The sequence below is a fragment of the Pseudophryne corroboree genome, chromosome 7 (genome assembly GCF_028390025.1).
Source record: "Pseudophryne corroboree isolate aPseCor3 chromosome 7, aPseCor3.hap2, whole genome shotgun sequence".
Classification (NCBI taxonomy): Eukaryota; Metazoa; Chordata; class Amphibia; order Anura; family Myobatrachidae; genus Pseudophryne; species Pseudophryne corroboree.
In genome coordinates, this window is record NC_086450.1 from 239,547,151 (window position 1) to 239,568,149 (window position 20,999).

The window sequence follows — 20,999 nt, forward strand, 5'->3', positions numbered from 1 at the left end:
TGTGCTGACCAATTAGTCTTGCTTACTGCAAAATAGATTTTTAATGTCAGCATATTATATAAATAGATAGATAGATATATATATATATATCTCTATCTACACATACATACAACAATGTATATTCACACATACTCAGACCTTTATATATATATATATATATATATATTATATACCTATATACAAATATCCAGATATGTCCTGATACAGAGGTATAATACATTTTTTAGAAGTCTGAAACTAAATGTGACCTCACACAGGCTTAAAACCTGAGATGACTGCTGCTTAACCACAGCTTAGTTAATGGGCCCTATCTAGTGGCCGGCGCCGGGAGCGCGCTCTTGGGAGCAGCCTCTGGAGAGCTATCCTGACTGTTAAACCTATGGTAGGTTTATATTGATAGTGTAAGCCCCAACTGAGCTATTTTTTTTTTGAACTAGCATGTATTAGTATGCAATCTAGTTGGATCACCAGTTTCCCCCAGATGGCAAAACACTATGCAACATTGCTTAGCTTCCAAGCTCAGATGAGTTTGGGCGTATCCAGAGTGGTGTGGCTGTAGATTAAAAATACCTACAGCACCTTGTACTCCCAGGTGGCTAATCAGGCCCAACACTGCTTAGCTTCCAAAATCAGATGAGATTGGGCGTATCCAGTGTGGTGTGGCCAAGTGAATTAAGCCAAAGCTGCTGCAGGCTTTGCAGTGCTCCACAGATACTGGGGTATATGCAATTGCGGTCGAATTCGCGGCAATTTTCGCCGTTTTTCAAATTCGACCAAATTCGCCAGGTGAATTCCGGAAGGTGGCTTCCGGAATTCACCATATTCAATGAAAAACGGATTCGCCAGGGTCGCGGGCGAAAATCGGCCGATTTGGCGGATTTTGCCGCGATTTTAAAAAACGGGAAAAATCGTGAAAAACCCGAAAAAAAAATGGCGTGGGGTCCCCCCCCAAAGCATAACCAGCCTCGGGCTCTTTGAGCTGGTCCTGGTTCTAAAAATGCAGGGGAAAAATTGGCCAGGGATCCCCCGTATTTTTAAAACCAGCACCGGGCTCTGCGCCTGATGCTGGTGCCAAAAATACGGGGGACAAAAAGAGTAGGGGTCCCCCGTATTTTTAACACCAGCATCGGGCTCCACTAGCTGGACAGATAATGCCACAGCCGGGGGTCACTTTTATGCCGTGCCCTGCGGCCGTGGCATTAAATATCCAACTAGTCACCCCTGGCCGGGGTACCCTGGGGGAGTGGGGACCCCTTCAATCAAGGGGTCCCCCCCCCAGCCACCCAAGGGCCAGGGGTGAAGCCCGAGGCTGTCCCCCCCCCCATCCAATGGGCTGCGGATGGGGGGGCTGATAGCCTTTGTGAAAATTAAAAGATATTGTTTTTTCCAGTAGTACTACAAGTCCCAGCAAGCCTCCCCCGCAAGCTGGTACTTGGAGAACCACAAGTACCAGCATGCGGGAGAAAAACGGGTCCGCTGGAACCTGTAGTACTACTGGGAAAAAAATACCCAAATAAAAACAGGACACACACACCTTGATAGTAAAACTTTATTACACACTACCGACACACACATACTTACCTATGTTGACACGCCGACTGCCACGGTCTCCGACGATCCGAGGGTACCTGTGAAAAAATTATACTCACCTTCCAGCGTCCAGAGATAAATCCACGTCCAGAGAGTAAAATCCACGTACTTGTTTAAAAAAAAAAACACGCAAAAACCCGCTCCATACCGGACTAGAAAGGGGTCCAATGTTTTCACATCAGACCCCTTTCTCCCGAATGCCGGGACATCACGTGACTCCTGTCACTGACGTCCCTTCAGCCAATCAGGAAGCGCTACTTCCGTGGCGCTCACCTGATTGGCTGTTCGCTGTCTGTACTGTGACAGCACATCGCAAAGCCGCTCCATTACTTTCAATGGTGGGAACTTTGCGGGTAGCGGTGGGGTCACCCGCCGGTCAGCCGCTGACCGGCGGGTGACCTTACCGCTAGCCGCTAAGTTCCCACCATTGAAAGTAATGGAGCGGCTTTGCGATGTGCTGTCACAGTACAGACAGCGAACAGCCAATCAGGTGAGCGCAACGAAGTTGCGCTTCCTGATTGGCTTAGAGACCTTTCTGTGACAGCTGTCACTGACAGGTCTCATTCGTGGAAAGGTGTCCCATGTGTCAGCATGGGACCCCTTTCAGTCCGGCATGGAGCGGGTGTTCGGTTTGTTTTTTTGCCAAGTACGTGGATTTATCTCTGGACCATGGCTGAGGTGAGTATATTGATCTTTTCTTTTCAGGTATCCGTGGATTCTACATGGAGAAGAGGACCGATGTCGGCGTGTGAACATAGGTAAGTATGTGTGTGTCGACGTATGAAATAAAGTTTTACTGTCGACGGTGTGTGTGTCCTGTTTTTATTTGGGTATTTTTTCCCCAGTAGTACTACAGGTACCAGCGGGCCCGTTTTTCTCCCGCATGCTGGTACTTGTGGTTCTCCAAGTACCAGCTTGCGGGGGAGGCTTGCTGGGACTTGTAGTACTACTGGAAAAAACAATATCTTTTTATTATCACAAAAGGCTATCAGCCCCCCCATCCGCAGCCCATTGGATGGGGGGGACAGCCTCGGGCTTCACCCCTGGCCCTTCGGTGGCTGGGGGGGGGGGGACCCCTTGATTGAAGGGGTCCCCACTCCCCCAGGGTACCCCGGCCAGGGGTGACTAGTTGGATATTTAATGCCACGGCCGCAGGGCACGGCATAAAAGTGACCCCCGGCTGTGGCATTATCTGTCCAGCTAGTGGAGCCCGATGCTGGTGTTAAAAATACGGGGGACCCCTACTCTTTTTGTCCCCCGTATTTTTGGCACCAGCACCAGGCGCAGAGCCCGGTGCTGGTTTTAAAAATACGGGGGATCCCCTGTCAATTTTTTCCCCACATTTTTAGAACCAGGACCAGCTCGAAGAGCCCGAGGCTGGTTATGCTTTGGAGGGGGGACCCCACGCCATTTTTTTTTATGATTTCACCGTTCCAGCATAAAAAAAAAAAAAAAATATTTTAAAAAATATATAAATAATATTTGTGCCTCCAAAAAAAAAAAAAAAAAGTACCTAATCCCTTCTAATATAAATAGATCTGCTATTCCCCCCCAAAAAAACACAAAAAAAAACATGTTTAAAATTTTTTTATTTGTTTTCACCCTCCAAAGTGTGGCGGATTGAAAATGACGAATTTGCTGTCTAAAAGCACTGCTGTCGAATTTCCAAACTTGAATTGAATATGCTTTGGTCGAATTGCAGCACTTGTATCATTGCAGAAAAGTCGAATTTGCAAAAAGTCGAATTTCAAAAAGTCGAATTTTGAAAGTCCGTTTTTTGGTCGGAAAGCACTGAATTGCATAGGCGATTTTTTTTTTTGGTCGAAAATGACCCGAAATTCGACAATTTCGGGAATTCGACCGCAATTGCATATACCCCACTGTTTTATAAGCACCATGTGCTGACCAATTGATATATCATATCTTACTTTACAACAGTGAACAAAGCCAGTATTTGGCTGCCACAGCCATGATTAAGATTTGCAGTCTTTAGGATCATTATAAACAGTTTATGAAATAAATAATTAGTAAGTGTATACCCATATTTTAGACATGGCAGGGAAACTGCTTATTAGTAATTGCTGGTGTCTTACTCATGCAGACAGACAATACAAAAAAAAACAACAACAACTTGCACGACTCAGTAAATAGCACTAAGGTGTCTCTATAAATATATATCTGGCCAAGTGCAGTGCATGCCAGCAATATGCCCGATCCCAAATTCCCCTTAACACCCCTGCGCCTTCAATGGAGGAGAGATGTAACACAGGAAATTCTGGAAATACAACAGGAAAACAGGAAGCATGGTTAATATGTCCCCATGCTCACAGTATAACACAAAGTGCCGACTTATAATTATGTAGGCAGATTTAATAAACATCTTATGTTGCACTCAAACCTGCACATGTAACTTGTATCCTGTTTTAACAAAGACTTCATAGCCTATTGTAATACATATGCAGCGCTGCTGTATTCCCTTTATCAATAAGAGTTGAATCATGATCTTTTATCCAGTGACCCTGACATTTCTGTGTGCAGGGAACATCACTGTGGCAGCAAAGTTACTCATGGAGCGGCCTATGCTTAAAACCATGTGGCTGACGCAGCTCAGAGCGGCGGGGGACCACACACACACACACACACACACACACACACACACACACACACACACAGTATCCCACACAGTGGGGCGGCAGCGTGAGCTGACCGCCCCGTTCAACATACCTGGACCCTGTGGTGAGGGCTATGACGGGGCTTCTCTGTAAGTTCCGTCCAGCCTTAACTGCAGGTTTTAGTCCTGCACGTGGTAGTGAGGGAGCTCATTTTAGAGAGGACCGACACCCACAGCTGCTAAAGCAGCCTTCACTATCCCGAACCCACGCCTATTGGAAGGGAAGAAGGGATGTGGTAAATCGTTGAAAAAAGAAAAAACTTAGAAAAAATTCCAATGAAATGTGGACCTCTGTGGCAGCAAAGCCACAAGCCTACTAACTGTGTCGAGCACAGAAAAAACACTGAGGTACTCAGGGATATGGAGGGGAGGTGTAGTTTCAAAATTAATTTATTCAGTGCCTACTTCCTGTGGAGGCCGTCCATATCCCAAGAGTACTCCAGTGACCCCTAGTGGATGAAAAAGAAACTAGTTTAACCACTTTCTGACGTTTAAATCTGTCTGGTTTCTTAGGGGCAGCATCAGGCTCCGGGTCATCAGTAATTTGAAGAATGAACCCGATAGCCTCCAACAAGTCAGGAACATCCACCTGTGAAACAGCTTCCCCATCAGAAGCATCAGGATCAGAATCTGTGGGGTCAGTATAAACGCAATCCTCCTCAGATGAGGTGTCTGGGACGTTGGTGGATTGTGAGGAAGTAATGGCCCGCTTGGAGTACCCCTTGGTCTTAGGCGGGCGAGGGTTAGACTTCTGAGTAGTCAGTGATTGGTTCAACTGCTGTAACTGAGCAGGCAGTTGATCTGCCCATGGCGGGTTAACCGCGGGTACCATAAGCGGCTGTACCAGCACAGGAGGTCCCATAGGGGGCATTAGTCTAGTTACCAGCATATTCAATAGCGTGGAGAAAGTAGCCCAAGGCGGGTCATTTTGAACCCCTGATGCTACGATCCCACTAGGGGGGTAAGGAGCCCAGAACCTGAACCCTCAGCTGCTATATTTTCCTCAAATGTGTCTGCAGCGTCACCACCACACACTGTGGGATCAGCCCAAGCACCATTGCCCTTTGTAGCTGACATATTCAAAAGCTCAATGCAGGGCAACCCAGTACAATATCAGCAGCACAATACCTGACAAGTACCCCCTGTGCAGTGTAACAGCACAAACAGGGAATTCAAGAGGTATATGGTGACTAAAAATCACAGAGAAATGAACGTTATGGTAAGAACTTACCGTTGATAACGTGATTTCTCTTATGTCCACAGGATAACATTGGGATATTGTCGAGCGACAGCGAAAATGGCACCAACATGGTCACGAGCTTTCTGGCCTCCCAGGATGCATCGGGCCTCACCATATAGTCCCGCCCACTAACTCAGTCGGATCAGTTCTTTCCACAGCGATTTTAGGCAGGAACATCATCAGGCAGAGACCTGTTAGGCGATAAGAACACACATGCACACCCTTCCATACAAGAAGGAAGAGGTTTTAGTGATTGTCTAGATCCTCAAATCAGATGCGTCAGGGTGGGATCCCTGTGGACATAAGAGAAATCACGTTATCAACGGTAAGTTCTTACCATATCGTTCATTTCTCTGGCTGGGTCCACAGGATTATCCACAGGATAACATTGGGATTCCCAAAGCCATTTTAGTGGTGGGGACGCTCCTGATTGCATAGGAGGACCTTCCGCCCGAAGTCTGCGTCATGAGAGGCAAAAGTGTCCAAGGCATAATGTCTGATGTATGTGTTTATGGAAGACCAGGTGGCTGCCTTACATATCTGTTCTGCTGAAGCACCCTGTTGTGCTGCCCAAGAAGGACCTACCTTACGTGTAGACTGTGCAGAGACATTAGCCGGAATAGGGAGATCTGCATGAGAATAAGCTTCAGATATTACCATTCGGAGCCATCTCGCCAGCGTCTGTTTACTAGCAGGCCATCCTCTTCTATGGAATCCGTAGAGGATGAAGAGGTAATCTGTTTTCCTGATGGCACTGGTACGATCTATGTAGATTCTTAAAGCCCGGACCACGTCCAGCGACGCTTCTCCCGCAGATAGTCCCGGTACCTGAAAAGCTGGGACTACAATCTCTTCATTCAAGTGAAACTTTGATACCACCTTTGGAAGATAACTAGATCTCGTTCTGAGAACTGCTCTGTCTGGAAAAAATTTTAGGAAAGGAGACTTACATGATAACGCACCTAAATCTGACACTCTTCTGGCTGATGCCATTGCCAGTAAAAAAAGAACTTTAACCGTTAACCACTTAAGATCTGCTCTCTCAAGTGGTTCAAACAAAGGACCCTGGAGAAATTTAAGAACTAAATTCAAATCCCAGGGAGCTGCTGGAGGAACAAATGGAGGTTGAATATGTACTACTCCTTGGAAAAACGTACGTGCATCCTGTAGGTCAGCAATCTTCTGCTGAAACCATACAGTCAACGCTGAGACTTGCACCCTAACCCTTTATCCAATCCTGCCTGCAGGAAATCCAAAATCCTAACTACTTTAAAAGATCTCGGATTGTAATTTTTTCCAGAACACCAATGAATATAGGCTTGCCATATTCTATGATACACACGGGCCGAAGAAGGCTTTCTTGCTCTAAGCATGGTTTGGATTACTTGCTTTGAAAATCCTTTAGCCTCTAAAATAGAGGTTTCAACAGCCACGCCGTCAAAGACAGGCGATCCAGATGACTGTGACAACAAGGACCCTGCATTAATAGATCTGGACGTTGAGGGAGCAGTATCAGTGCTTCCACGGACATTCTCAACAGATCTGTGTACCAATGCCTTCTTGGCCAAGCTGGAGCTATTAGAATGATTGCTCCTTTTGCCTGTTTTATCTTTCTCACTACTCTGGGTAACAGAGATATTGGAGGGAACAGATACGCCAGCTGAAACCTCCATTCTACTGACAGTGCATCTACCAGAACCGCTCCTGGGTCCCTTGTTCTTGATCCGTACATCGGAACTTTGTTGTTTAGACGAGACGCCATAAGGTCTATCTCCGGTAGACCCCCATCTGTTCACCAGTGTCTGAAACACTTCTGGGTGTAGTGCCCATTCGGTTTCCTGAATTGTGTGCTGACTGAGAAAATCTACTTCCCAGTTTAGTACACCCGGGACAAATACTGCTGACAATGCCGGGAGATGGAGTTCTGCCCATTGTAGAATGGGAGATACTTCTTCCATCAGACTCCTGCTGTGAGTTCCTCCTTGATGATTGAGGTATGCTACTGCCGTCGCATTGTCTGAGCGAATCTGGACTGGTCTTCCTTGTAGACTGTCCTTTGCCTGAACTAGAGCCAAGTAAATGGCCCTTATCTCCAACAGATTTATTGGCAGGCGACTTTCCCTTGCGGTCCATTTTCCCTGAAACCATAGGCTTCCGAGTACCGCCCCCCAGCCTTGCAGGCTGGCATCTGTTGTCAGGACTTGCCACTCTTTTATCCAAAAGGGTCTCCCCTTGTTTAAATGGTCTGTCTGTAGCCACCACGCTAGAGACCTTTTTACGTCTACTGGAATCTTTATCATCTGCTTTTTTATCGTCTGATGATTTCCGTTCCATTTGGTCAGAATAAGGTGCTGCAATGGTCTGGAGTGGAATTGCGCATATTCCACCATGTCGATGGTGGATACCATCAGACCAAACAGTCGCATTGCTGCATGGACTGACATTGTCTGGGCTTGCAACGCTTCCTGCGTTATGACCTGCACCCTGATTATCTTTTTCTCTGGTAAGAGAACTTTCTGTAGGTCTGAATCCAATATGGCCCCCAAATGACCATCCGCTGTGATGGATTCAGGGACGACTTTTCCCAATTTATGAGCCACCCGTGTCTCTGTAAACAAACTATCGTCTGTTGAAGATGGCTCAACAGTAAATCTTGCGACTGTGCTAAGATTAACAGGTCGTCGAGATATGGGAATATTCTTATCCCCTGTTTGCGCAGACAAACTGCCATAACCACCATTATCTTGGTAAACACCCTGGGTGCTGTAGCTAGCCCGAAAGGCAGAGCTTGGAACTGGAAATGTTCCTGGAGGATGGCAAACCTGAGGTAACACTGATGTCACAGTGCTATAGGCACATGTAGGTAAGCATCCCGTACATCCAGAGATACCATGTAATCTCCCGGTTCCATAGCCAGCATTATGGAGCGTAGCGTCTCCATGTGGAACTTCGGGATCCATATGTATCTGTTCAACATTTTCAGATTTAGAATTGGTCGATATGACCCATTTGGTTTCTGGATTAGAAATAGATTGGAGTAAAACCCCTGTCCCCTTTGTGATGGAGGTACTGGGACAATCACACCTGTCTGCAGTCATTTTTGGACTGCTTCTTGCAGGGCATTGGCCTTCTACTCTATATGAGACGGGCTGGTGCAAATAAATCTTTGAGGAGGCTGCCTCCTGAATGGGAACCCATACCCCTGAGATACTACCTTCTGCACCCAAGCATCTGCTGTTGACTGTTGCCAAATGTGTGCAAAAAGAAGGAGTCGGCCCCCAACCCTGGAATCCTCAGGGCGGAGGCCCGTCTCTTCAGGCGGAGGGTTTCTGTTCAGGTTTGGAAGCTGGCTTCTTGCTAGCCCACTGCTTCCTACCCCTGGATTTAAACTGGGGTTGTTTAGGCTCCTCTTTTGCTTTCGCTTTGCTTTGCCAACGAAAGGAGCAAAATTTTAAACCCTTGTACTTAGGGTTATAGGTAGCCGGAAATCTGACCTTTTTCGATTCAGCCTCTGATTCTAGGATATCCGATAACGGTTTTCCAAATAATATATTACCTACAAAAGGCAAAGCTCCCAATTCCTTCTTGGATTCCGCATCTGCCTTCCAGGTACGTAGCCAGACTGCTCTGCGAGCAACTACTGACAAGGCTGAAGCTTTTGAAGCAACTGTACCTACATCAATTGCTGCTTCTTCCAAATACTGGGCAGATTGTCTTAAACGGCAAAAACGATCCACTTGCTCCCTAGTAGGGGAAGGGATGTCATTCTCTAGTTCCTCTATCCATTCGCCCATTGCCTTTGCTATCCAGGCCGAAGCCATAGCAGGTCATACCACTGTTCCTACTAGAGAAAATATATTTTTCAAAAGGCTATCTACCCTTCTGTCTGTGACATCATTAAGTGAGGTAGATGACAGTGGTAAAGCAGATTTATGCACGAGTCGCAGAACATGTGCATCTACTTTCGGAGGAACTTCTCTTTTCGAACAATCCACAGCTGGAAATGGATAATAAGAATCCCATCTTTTAGGAATCTGATACTTTTTACTGGGCGCCGCCCAAGACTCATCCATCATTTCCGTCAGCTCATCTGACGCTGGGAATACAGCTTTCACTGCCTTTGTTCGTTTAAATAGAGGTGCTTTAGTTTTTAACACTGTCATGGCTGGCTCTTCTAACGAGAGAACAGCCTTTACAGCATTAATAAGTTCAGCAACATCATCTGAACTAAAACTCTGCGACTGATCATCATACGGAGTCGAGTCTACTGTATCATCATCTGTTGTATTATCTTGCGTAGTCTGCCACATAGACGTATCCGTCTTAGTCTCATCTGTCTCTTGGTTGCTAGTAGAGGCTACTGGAACCAGGCCATAGGAAGGGAGCTGCATGTATGGGTTCATAGTGTAACCTAACCCCTGAGGTGGTGCTACTGGAGCTAACTTGTCCACAATAGAGGACAGAGTCTTTGCAAACATATTCCATGGTGGCTCTGTTGGTGGTTGAACCAACTCCTGTCTTTTACTTCGCTGAAAAGCGAAACAGTTTGCACACAAACCCTCATACGTGACCAATTGATTCATATCAATTACCCCTGACTTACAAGATAAGCATGTTAGGGCTATGGGAGTGCTTGACAAATTCTCCTCATCACTTTTGCCGCTCACAGACATGGAATTTATCTGATATTGACTACACAATTTTGTGACTGAAAAAATAAGATTTTACTCACCGGTAAATCTATTTCTCGTAGTCCGTAGTGGATGCTGGGGACTCCGTAAAGGACCATGGGGAATAGACGGGCTCCGCAGGAGACAGGGCACTCTAAGAAAAAATTAGGACTACTGGTGTGCACTGGCTCCTCCCTCTATGCCCCTCCTCCAGACCTCAGTTAAGGAAACTGTGCCCGGAAGAGCTGACATTACAAGGAAAGGATTTTGGAATCCAGGGTAAGACTCATACCAGCCACACCAATCACACCGTATAACTTGTGATAACATACCCAGTCAACAGTATGAACAACAACAGAGCATCAGACAAACCTGATGCAACCATAACATAACCCTTATTTAAGCAATAACTATATACAAGTATTGCAGAAGAAGTCCGCACTTGGGACGGGCGCCCAGCATCCACTACGGACTACGAGAAATAGATTTACCGGTGAGTAAAATCTTATTTTCTCTAACGTCCTAGTGGATGCTGGGGACTCCGTAAGGACCATGGGGATTATACCAAAGCTCCCAAACGGGCGGGAGAGTGCGGATGACTCTGCAGCACCGAATGAGCAAACACAAGGTCCTCCTCAGCCAGGGTATCAAACTTGTAGAACTTTGCAAAGGTGTTTGAACCCGACCAAGTAGCTGCTCGGCAAAGCTGTAATGCCGAGACCCCTCGGGCAGCCGCCCAAGAAGAGCCCACCTTCCTTGTGCAATGGGCTTTTACCGATTTTGGAGGCGGCAAGCCAGCCGCAGAATGAGCCTGCTGAATCGTGTTACAGATCCAGCGAGCAATAGTTTGCTTTGAAGCAGGAGCACCCAGCTTGTTGGATGCATACAGGATAAACAGCGAGTCAGTTTTCCTGACTCCAGCCGTTCTGGCTACATAAATCTTCAAAGCCCTGACTACATCTAGTAACTTGGAATCCTCCAAGTCACGAGTAGCCGCAGACACCACAATAGGTTGGTTCAAATGAAAAGATGACACCACCTTTGGCAGAAATTGCGGACAAGTCCGTAATTCTGCCCTGTCCATATAGAAAACCAGATAGGGGCTTTTACATGACAAAGCCGCCAATTCTGACACACGCCTAGCCGAAGCTAAGGCCAATAGCATGACCACTTTCCACGTGAGATATTTTAACTCCACGGTCTTAAGTGGCTCAAACCAGTGAGATTTCAGGAAACTCAACACCACGTTAAGATCCCAAGGTGCCACTGGTGGCACAAAAGGGGGCTGAATATGCAGCACTCCCTTTACAAACGTCTGAACTTCAGGTAGAGAAGCTAGTTTTTTATGAAAGAAAATGGATAGGGCCGAAATCTGGACCTTAATGGAGCCCAATTTTAGGCCCAAAGTCACTCCCGACTGTAGGAAGTGAAGGAAACGGCCCAGCTGGAATTCCTCTGTAGAGGCATTCCTGGCCTCACACCCAGCAACATATTTTCGCCGTATACGGTGATAATGTTTAGCCGTCACGTCCTTCCTAGCCTTTATCAGCGTAGGAATAACCTCATCCGGAATCCCTTTTTTCTACTAGGATCCGGCGTTCAACCGCCATGCCGTCAAACGCAGCTGCGGTAAGTCTTGGAACAGACAAGGTCCCTGCTGCAAAAGATCCTGCCCTAGAGGCAGAGGCCATGGGTCCTCTGTGAGCATTTCTTGCAGCTCTGGATACCAAGTCCTTCTTGGCCAATCCGGAACAATGAGTATTGTTCTCACTCCTCTTTTCCTTATGATTCTCAGTACCTTGGGTAAGAGAGGAAGAGGAGGAAACACATAAACCGACTGGAACATCCACGGTGTCACCAGTGCGTCTACAGCTATCGCCTGAGACTCTCTTGACCTGGCACAATACCTTTGTAGCTTTTTGTTGAGGCGGGATGCCATCATGTCCACCTGTGGCAGTTCCCACCGACCTACAATCTGCGCGAAGACTTCTTGATGAAGTCCCCCCTCTCCCGGGTGGAGGTCGTGCCTGCTGAGGAAGTCTGCTTCCCAGTTGTCCACTCCCGGAAGGAACACTGCTGACAGTGCTCGTACGTGATTCTCCGCCCATCGAAGAATTCTGGTGGCTTCCGCCATCGCCACCCTGCTCCTTGTGCCGCCTTTTCTGGTCTGTGTCTAGGATCATGCCTAGGAGAGGCAGATGAGCTGTAGGAACCAACTGCGACTTTGGAATATATAGAATCCAGCCGTGTTGCCGTTACACTTCCAGAGAAAGTGATACGCTGTTCAGCCACTGCTCTCTTGATCTCGCTTTTATGAGGAGATCGTCCAAGTACGTGATAATAGTGACACCTTGCTTCCGCAGGAATACCATCATTTCTGCCATTACCTTGGTGAATATTCTCGGGGCCGTAGAGAGACCAAACGGGAACGTCTGAAATTGGTAATGACAATCCCGTACCGCAATTCTGAGGTACGCCTGATGAGGTGGATAAATGGGGACATGAAGGTATGCCTCCTTTATGTCCCGAGTCATGATAAAATCTCCCCCTTTCAGGCTTGTAACGACCGCTCTTAGCGATTCCATCTTGAACTTGAACCTTTTCAGGTATATGTTCAGGGATTTTAAATTCAATATGGGTCTGACCCAACCGTCTGGTTTCGGGACTACCACATGGTAGAATAATAACCCCCTCCTTGTCGAAGGAGGGGAACCTTGACCACCACCTGTTGAAGATACAATTTGTGAATTGCAGTTAACCCTGTTTCCCTCTCGTGGGGGGAAGCCGGCAGGGCCGGCAGTGAGGAGGCATCTTCTCAAAGTCCAGCTTGTATCCCTGAGACACAATATCTATTGCCCAGGGATCTAACAGGGAGTGAACCCACTTGTTGCAGAACTTACGAAAGCGTGCCCCCACCGGGCCTAGCTCCGCCTGTGGAGCACCAGCGACATGCGGTGGATTTTCATAGAGGCCGGGGAGGACTTCTGTTCCTGGGAACTAGCTGTGTTGTGCAGCTTCTTTCCTCTGGCCCCGCCTCTGGCAAGAAAGGACGCACCTCGGACTTTCTTGTTTCTTTGTTCGAAAAGCTGCATTTGATAATGACGTGCTTTCCTAGGCTGTGCAGGAATATAAGGCAAAATATCCGAATTACCAGCTTTAGCCGTGGAGACCAGGTCCGAGAACCCTTCTCCACACAATCCTCAGCCTTCCATATGCCACTTAAGTTGGCATCATCTGTCCATTGCATATTCTACAGGACACGTCAAGAAGAATAGACATAGCTTTGACTCTAGGACCCAGTATACTCATGTCTCTTTGGACATGTTTGATTATATATATCTCTTAAGACAGCATCTTTAATATATATACATATCTCTCTCTCTATATACATATCTCTCTCATATATATATATATATATATATATATATATATATATATATATATATATATATATATATATATATATATATATATATATATATATATATATATATATATATATATCTCTATATCCTTGCAGCAACAGTCGGCACTCACAAGCTCTCAACCACAACGTGCTCCGTGCCAGTTCCAGAAATGACATGCAGCTCCCAAAAATGAACGGCACTGGAGTCAGGTATTTGCAAAAAAAATTGTATTAAGTGGCTACAGCTGTTTCTGGGCAATAGCACCTTCCTCAGGCCAAATACAAATGTACACAAACAAACATAGACAAACTTACCCCTCTAAATACCCCTTGGAGCGTGTCTGCTACCGTGTCTCCTCCACGCCAGTCCTGCTTCCGGGTCCAGGGCCGCCGCGTCACTTCCGCCCACTGCGTCACCGTTGCCATGACCACCCGGCGGACGCCAGGCAGTCATTGTCATGACTACCCTGCACACGCCAGTCAGCCCGGCCCGGCCGCTGTGACACGTAAGCTCACAGGCTGCTCACCCCATCACCAGGTGCCGGGTTGACACGTAGTCAGAGTCTGCTCCCTAAACATACATGTGAGAGATATAGAAAATAATTATAAAAAAATAATTATTCAGTGCAATACATAGAGAATGTAGTAAAAAATATAAAAAGAGAGACAACAATAACAAGCATCACATAGAGCAAAGCAGCATAAGACTACTCTATATAGAAGAAACACTATTCCTAAGAATCATTGTTCCTGAAAAACAGTACCCCCATAGTAAGCAACACTACGACTAGTAGTGCTAAATAGAATATTTTAGTTTATTATTTAATTTTAATATTCTGAAGGGCTTAATCCTCAACTATGAAAACCTCCAGGGTCAGGTACATATATTCAGAATACAGTAACCATTATTGGAATTATGGGTGTGTCACACCCACATCCCTAAACGAAAACATTCCAGTTAACCTTTTCATTAAGGCCCCGAGGCCAGAATGTGTCCAGTCTCAAAATCCACCGAGTTTCTTTCTCCAACAGAACTTTGGCCCTATCCCCACCCCTCAATGTCGGCGGAACATGCTCTATCCCAAAGTATTTTAATGAATTTATAGTATGATTAGCTAATTTAAAATGTCGGGTGTTGCCATATAGACCATTACATAACAATATAATTTAGTAGGTACCAAAGTTAGAACAAATTATGTAAATTAAATAATATGATTTATTACCCAATGTGATTTTAACCAGTTAAGAGTGTGTGTATATATATATTATTGTAAGGTATAACTTAAATAGGTTTGAATGTATTAGTCTTATGTTTTGAGAATTTAGTAGCATGTATTTCTGTGTGTTTTACTGCAAGATTATGGGTCATTATGTAAGAGACAGGTTTTCCCTGTGTAAGCCATATAGCCAGAATACACAATACATTGAGCATTACACAAATTCATCCCTTCCATGCCATTATTCATATCTGAATTAATGAAAGGATTAACGTCTGATCTGCGCTATACCAAGTACAGTTAAATCAAAGTTTACATGATATGTAGATTTATGTATACTGTATACTTGATTCACACACAGCAAATAAATCATTATAACTTGGTGGATAAAGTCAATAGGTCACCTAGCTCAGGTCTCATAATATGCAAACAGTTACTGGTATGAACAGGGTACATTGGAATTCACAATCAAAGATCTTCATACCTTTAGAAAGTCTATCAACTAGCTGGCCTATTGTCCAGTTATACTGCTGGCCAGAGGCAATGATAATATAGGATCAAACGCACTATAAACAGGTCCCCATCATTTATGCTAACACCCTAGGGCCTAGGCGAAATAGATCGTTTACACATCCATACAAAGGTAGATCTCTGATGGATAAAGAAATACCACATTTTATGATCCCAAATTCCCTACATGCTCACCACCGTGGGACGGAGTTCTGCAGAGAACGTTTTATTACACTTTGGAATCTGTCAAAACCTATAATTATGTACTTCATTGGAAACTGTGGGGATATACTAGTTTTGAATTGGTAGAATATAGGATAAAAGGGGCAGTCTGATAGCTAGAGAGTTAGAAGGAGAGGAGGAAGGAACAAAGTCCAGAGGGAGTCAGGATCCTAAGACGGTAGCTATGAATTATGCCCTCACATATTCTTGCAAGTGTATAGTATGTGTATTAATTGTTTAAGTTTGTATAACTGTTTGTGTTTTATGTATGTACCATGGTTAAGGAAGTACAGATAAATTATAAGATTTATTATCATTGTGTTATCTTATCTTGTAATTTGTATCACCTATAATAAATGTACTAGACAAAATAGAGCTGGTATTCCAAGTCTTGAACTCATTTTTCGGAATCACTAAAGTTATACATGAAATCTGCATATATTATATAAGGCTCTGCAAGTTGGGACAATTGACTTGTAGTCAAAATATAGTACTTATATGTTCAATGAGCCAGGATTATATGGGGTATATGCAATAGCGGGCGAATCGCGGCATTAGATCCGCCTCTGTGTGATTCGCCCGCTATCGCCAGCCGCAGCCCTGTCGCCGGGACGCTGGTTTCACTATATTCAATGAAAAAACGATTCGCCCCTCCCGCAGGCGGATCCAGGCCAATCGGCGAGCAGTGGGCGTAGTGAATTCGCCTTCCTGCCCAATGGCTGGAACGGTAAAATCAGGGAAAAAAATGGCGTGAGGTCCCCCCTCCAAAGCATAACCAGCCTCGGGCTCATCGAGCTGGTCCTGGTTCTAAAAATGCAGGGGAAAAATCGGGCAGGGATCCCCCGTATTTTTAAAACCAGCACCGGGCTCTGCGCCTGATGCTGGTGCCAAAAATACGGGGGACAAAACGAGTAGGGGTCCCCCGTATTTTTAACACCAGCATCGGGCTCCACTAGCTGGACAGATAATGCCACAGCCGGGGGTCACTTTTATGCCGTGCCCTGCGGCCGTGGCATTAAATATCCAACTAGTCACCCCTGGCCGGGGTACCCTGGGGGAGTGGGGACCCCTTCAATCAAGGGGTCCCCCCCCCCCAGCCACCCAAGGGCCAGGGGTGAAGCCCGAGGCTGTCCCCCCCCATCCAATGGGCTGCGGATGGGAGGGCTGATAGCCTTTGTTGTAAAAAAAAGATATTGTTTTTTCCATTAGTACTACAAGTCCCAGCAAGCCTCCCCCGCAAGCTGGTACTTGGAGAACCACAAGTACCAGCATGCGGGAGAAAAACGGGCCCGCTGGTACCTGTAGTACTACTGAAAAAAAAATACCCAAATAAAAACAGGACACACACACCTTGATAGTAAAACTTTATTTCATACGTCGACACACACATACTTACCTATGTTGACACGCCGACTGCAACGATCTCCGACGATCCGAGGGTACCTGTCAAAAAATTATACTCACCTTCCAGCGTCCGTCCAGAGGTCCAGGTCCAGTGGTAAATCCACGTACTTGGCAAAATAAAAAACGATCAGCGAGCCATACGTACTAGAAAGGAGTGTAATGTTTTCACATTACACTACTTTCTCCCGAATGCCGGGACATCACGTGACTCCTGTCACTGACGTCCCTTCAGCCAATCAGGAAGCGCTACTTCCGTGGCGCTCAGCTGATTGGCTGGACGCCGTCTGTATTCTGACAGCGCCTTGCAAAGCCGCTCCATTACTTTCAATGGTGGGAACTTAGCGGCTAGCGGTGGGGTCACCCGCCGGTCACCGCTGACCGGCGGGTGACCTCACCGCTAGCCGCTAAGTTCCCACCATTGAATATAATGGAGCGGCTTTGCAAGGCGCTGTCACTGTGAAGGGGATTGCAACCTTCCCCTCCACGGAGCGACGGGCGGCGGAGCGACGAGCGGCGACTCGGCGGGCGGTTTCCAGTCTGGAGGGGCTTGCATCCGAAAGGATTCAAGCCCCTCCAATCCCAGCGGCGCATTTCAAACGGCGCGCCAAGCGCGAGCCAATCAGGGCTCGCGCCTTGGCCGCCAATCAGAGCTCGCCGCGGCGAGCCAATCGGGGCTCGCCGCGTCATAGCTCCGCCCGCTCCCGGCGCCATATAAGAGGCGCTGCGGAGCGGGAACAGTCAGTCGGACGGCGGACGGGAACAGAAGAGGAAGAAGAGCTCCAGCGAAGAGAGACGGCGGCCGAGCAGCGGAAGAAGACGTCGGCGGAGCAGAAGACATCGGCAGTGCGGAAGAAGACGTCGGCGGAGTCACGCAGGAAGACAGAAGACGGCGACCAGCGGCGGAAGTCCGGCGGAGAGTGCTGCAGCGTGTGGAGAGCAAAAGAGCTAACGAAGCTCCCCGCTGCAGCCTCTCCCTCCGCGACAGGTAGGCGGCCTTGGGCCACCTCTACCTACCTATAATCCTCCCTAGAGCACCAGGGACAGGCACTAGGCCTGCGGGCAGAGTCAGGCCCTGTCGGCCTGTGCGCACGTTAGGCGGGCTCCGGCCTGTGCCCACTCCAGGCCTCCGGCCTGTGCCCACTCCAGGCCTCCGGCCTGTGCCCACTCCAGGCCTCCGGCCTGTGCCCACTCCAGGCCTCCGGCCTGTGCCCACTCCAGGCCCCCGGCCTGTGCCCACTCCAGGCCCCCGGCCTGTGCCCACTCCAGGCCCCCGGCCTGTGCCCACTCCAGGCCTCCGGCCTGTGCCCTCACTCCAGGCTTCGGCCTGTGCCCTCACTCCAGGCTTCGGCCTGTGCCCTCACTCCAGGCTTCGGCCTGTGCCCTCACTCCAGGCTTCGGCCTGTGCCCTCACTCCAGGCTTCGGCCTGTGCCCTCACTCCAGGCTTCGGCCTGTGCCCTCACTCCAGGCTTCGGCCTGTGCCCTCACTCCAGGCTTCGGCCTGTGCCCTCACTCCAGGCTTCGGCCTGTGCCCTCACCCCAGGCTTCGGCCTGCGCCCCTCATTCAGGCTCCTGCCTGCGCCCCTCATTCAGGCTCCTGCCTGCGCCCCTCCGGCTGGAAGTGGGCTGTGTAGCAGCTCTTGAGGGGTCAGTGGCTGTTGTTTGTAGCAGACCGGCCCCACGCGGTGTATGACCCAGGGGATTGGAAGGGTGGAGTAACGTTCCCGTCCCACACGTCGCCATCCCCCGGTCATCGGAAGTGGGCCACCGTCTGTTCCAGACCCCCGTCCTTCATTGTGAGCCAAAGGCACCGGCTGGTGTCCAACATCCGGAAGGTAGGACTGGTAAATCGGGGTATACTGTTAGGCCGGGGAATTGTTCCACTGACTTGCCGGGTAGTGAACATGTTAATTGGTCCAGTCTCCGTTTGATTGGGGTAGAACCAGTAGCCTCCAGTTGTTTAAGTTAGTTTGTTAGGCAGGCGTAGTTGGCTGTATTGTTGTTAGCCGTAGAGTAGCCTGCAGGTAGGGAGGTTGTTCTTCTTGTCCCAACAGGAGCGGAGAGGTGCGACAATCAAGGTGACCCGCAAGTTGGAAGTGAGTATCACCCTGTGTCTGTCTGTCTGTCATCCCCCCTGTATACCGGTCCGGAGGGTTTGCTCGCGGACGCGAGGACCCCCTCTCACCACACAACGTGCGAGAGTGCGAGTGTGTGAGAATTGGGTAGCTGAGGCCTATTGGCCAGTGATGACCTTCCGCCCAGCCGGTAAAGGTCGCGGCTACCCCTGACGTGTCCCGTACTCTAGGCGGAGGTCGGGCGTACGTCTCAACCGACATATTCCTCTCTTTCCAGACCCCCGTCGTCCGCGGTGAGGTGGTGTCCGCCCCGAGGAGTGGTCTCGAGAGTGAAGTCTCTGACGCGTCTGGATATCGTCTGTGGCGGCGTTGCACAGGTGGGTGGAGTGACGACACCTGCACAGCAGCAGGCGGTACATCCTTGTTAGCCGCTCACACTTGGCGTAGTCGGCAGGATGGACGGAGATCGGTCACTACCCACGGCCGAGAAGCCGTGGACAGATGCGCCGAAACCACGCACTCGGAGAGGCTCGACTGCCAGCTCCACTGATGTGGTGGCGAGGGGAACGGACGACGAGCGACGGAGGTCATCGCGTCGACTCAACGTCGGACCAGCCCTCGCCCACCTACCCCGTTACGACGGTCGCAATATGACCTTAGAGGACTGGAAGGCCCGACTAGAGGCGACATTCCTCATCTATCGGGTGCCCGACGACCTGCAGGTGCCCCTCGCCCTGAATTCTCTGGAAGGCGAGGCTCGTAGGACGATTCTCTTGCGGCCCGACGATGAACGCGAGGAGCTGGAGGAGATCTATAATATCCTGGGGGATATTTATGGCGACACCTCTTCGGCGGGGACCCTCCGGCAGCGTCTGTTTGGCCGGTTCCAGAGGGAGGATGAGTCCATCCCCCAGTATGCAAACGCGCTCCAAGAGATGATGGGAGAAGTGCGTCGGAAAGACCCCGATGGGTTTGGGGCGCTCACCAACACCAGCCAAATATTGCGGGACCAGTTCGCCATGGGACTCCGGAACGTGCCCCTGAGGCAGGTGATGCTGGATAAGATATCCCAGGATGACACCCTGACCTTCCATCAGGTGGAGATCGACGCCGTAGCCAGGGACCGCAATGCCAATTACGGGCCACACGCCGTTTTTCCCCAGTGGGTACAGCCGATCTCCGCGCCCGTGGCTAGCCGGGAGACCAATCCCTTAGAGACCTGCGTGCAAGACCTGAAAGAGGCCTTCCTTCGGGTGACTAAGGAAATGAGGGAAGAGGTCTCCCAGCTGAGGGAGGAAGTGTACCGGCGTGACCAGCGGGGCACGGAGTCCCGTGAGCGGGACACCAGGCGGCCCCGTGGGCGAGGCGCGGAACCGGACGGCCGTCCGGGAGAGGGCCGGGGCCCTCGTTGTTACCGATGCCATCGGTATGGGCATATTGCGCGGACCTGTACCGAAGCAATCCCGGAGGCACAGTTAAACTGACCTCCCTCGCGGTAACGGGACCACCCGTGGGGGGGAGCGATGGGGAGAGATCAGCCATTAACGAACAGGCTGAATTGGTAGGAGAGTGTCCCGTGGTAGTCAGCCGCCTCGGTGGGAAAGAGCAGTCTTGCCTGTTGGATACCGGCTCTCAAGTATCCACCATTTCCGAGGCCTGTTTCCTTGAACATTACGCCCATCTTAAAAGTGAGGTGTCCGAGAGCTTCATTACCCTCACGGCAGCTAATAACCTACCCATTCCCGTGGTGGGGGTGGTGTGGATGGAGATGGTAGTTTGTGGCCGAGAGCTGGGTAGGAAGGGGCTGCTGGTAGTCAGCAGCCCGGGGCTGAGCCATGGCCCAGTGATCCTCGGGATGAATGTACTCCGACATCTCGACCAGCTCTTGTTCCAGGAAAATGGGCCACAATATTGGAAGAACCTGGGAGTCCGGCGCCCCGTCCAGCAGGCACTCCAACAAGTGGGACGACGGGGGACCAGGGCCCTAGGGGCAATC

At 48.9% G+C, this 20,999-nt stretch overlaps 1 protein-coding gene across 5 annotated transcripts in view; it reads right to left on the reverse strand.

Annotated features, from left to right (window-relative positions):
• The window catches only part of HSPBAP1 (HSPB1 associated protein 1), a 336,513-nt gene that overhangs the window by 294,560 nt on the left and 20,954 nt on the right, over positions 1–20,999 (reverse strand). The window contains exon 1 of one of the 5 annotated variants that reach the window (XM_063934052.1): positions 13,893–14,142. The exons of 3 other annotated variants lie outside the window; for them this stretch is intronic. The gene's annotated coding sequence lies outside the window, so the exon portion shown is untranslated. Of the gene's footprint in view, positions 1–4,314; positions 4,390–13,892; positions 14,143–20,999 lie in introns of those variants that run through there. One more of the 5 variants, XM_063934054.1, reaches the window with a different exon arrangement.